Below are 1872 nucleotides of genomic sequence, written 5' to 3'. Positions count from 1 at the left end.
GATTAATTTGAAAAGTTATCAAGGTATGAAAAATGGGTCATCGGTATATATGCTGGAAATTAGAAATTTATGGTAGAAAATGAAAAATTGTTGATAGATAAACAACTTTCACAAAGTGATTTTTGATGAAAACATGATTTATGGACTAAAATGAAAAGTTGTAAAATTTGATGAAAAATTCTAAAATTTTATGAATACATGTGCTGGAAAATTTGTAATGGGGATTTGGTTAGGCTTGGAATAGGGAGTAATTTGCACAAGTTTCATTTTCCGGGCCTAGGGACAAAATTAAAATTTATGGAAAAGTTAGGGCAAAATGGTAATTTTGCCTAGGATATAAATTGAGTCCATTTAAATATGAAATGTGTGAAATTGATGGTTAAATTCATTTATATAGATCCAAACAACACTAATTTGAGGTTAGATCGAGAGAAAGAAAATGTTTCGAGTTAGTAGATTTCTAACATGAACAAGTGTTGAGGTAAGTTTGTGTAACTTAATCGAGCATGTAATTATGTTACTTGGATGTTGTGTTTGTATGTAAAATGATTTACATTGATGTGCTTTACTAGTATACTATGATGGAAAATTTGATACAATGCTTAAAATGGTGATAAAGGATAAAGTCCTGATTGAATGTTGAATTCTGATTATTGTATGCGCTTGCCCGAAACTAATAGGGTCCTGCATTTGTTGTGGAAGGATTTAGCTCAGACGAGTAATCCCAATGACCTTTTTATAGAAAGGATTTAGTCTGGGCAGGTAATCCTGATATAATACCTCTTGAGCATACGTTATGATTAGGTTTTAGCCTGGACTGGTAATCCTAATCGAGCTCCTCTGAGCTTACGTTATATAAAGGATTTAGCCTAGTCTAGTAATCCTGTTATACGATATGTGGCTTGAGAAAGTCTTTCTTGGTTAAGTACCCTAATGGGTACACTTGAATAAGAAATTGACGGATCATTGAATCGTACACTTCGAGTGTACTACGTGAGCATCCATCAGAATTTCAATAATTCAATGGACTTAAAACTCTTAACATGGCATGAGAATTAAGAGATGAAATGATAATGTCTTGAAAGAGTATTGCATGATGAGCTCATCTATTCTTACTTGATGTATATGTAAACTCTGTGACTCATATGTTTGATTGGATACATGTGTTTAGGAAATTTAGCCAAATGGATGGAAAACTTTTTATTGTGTACTTAGATTTAAAAAATAGGATTGGTAAGTTTAGTTTCCGTTATACGAACTTACTAAGCAAGTAATGCTTACTCAGTTTTATTTTTCCTTGTTTTATAGTGCTCGGAAGCTCGCGAGGGTTGGAGATCACCAGAGCATCGTCACACTATCAACTAGTCATTTTGGGTATAATTAGTTGAATCATTTTGGTAAAATGGCATGTATAGAACAACTTGGCCAATAGCGACTTGAAATGCTATTTTGTATTCTAGCAATTTGAATGGCTAGTAATGGTTCATTTTGGTATGACTAAGTAGATTATTATGATATATATACATATGTGTGATGTTAAGAATATGTGATTAATGTTATGAATGCCTAAGCTAACTAAGGTAAGGTGGTGATCATGTATGTTTGTAATGATATGTCATGTTAAATGATGAAATTGCCTATTTTAAATGCTTGGAATGGTTGGTATTGGCTGTGTAACATATTGAATTAGGGTCTAGTTGGAACAGTGGTTTCCAGACCACAAACCCTAAAAAGAAATAATTATTTTATGATTAATTGGTGGTCCATGATATGATTGCATGCTTGTGTGAAACTTTCATAAAGAAATTCTATGCCTAAGATGTCCAATTTGACTTTAGGGATTAAATTAAATAAGTTGTAAAACTTGTGTTC

The sequence above is a fragment of the Gossypium arboreum genome, chromosome 9, assembly GCF_025698485.1.
Source record: "Gossypium arboreum isolate Shixiya-1 chromosome 9, ASM2569848v2, whole genome shotgun sequence".
Lineage (NCBI taxonomy): Eukaryota > Viridiplantae > Streptophyta > Magnoliopsida > Malvales > Malvaceae > Gossypium > Gossypium arboreum.
The sequence above is the reverse complement of the archived record's forward strand: the minus strand, read 5'-3'. Positions refer to the sequence as shown.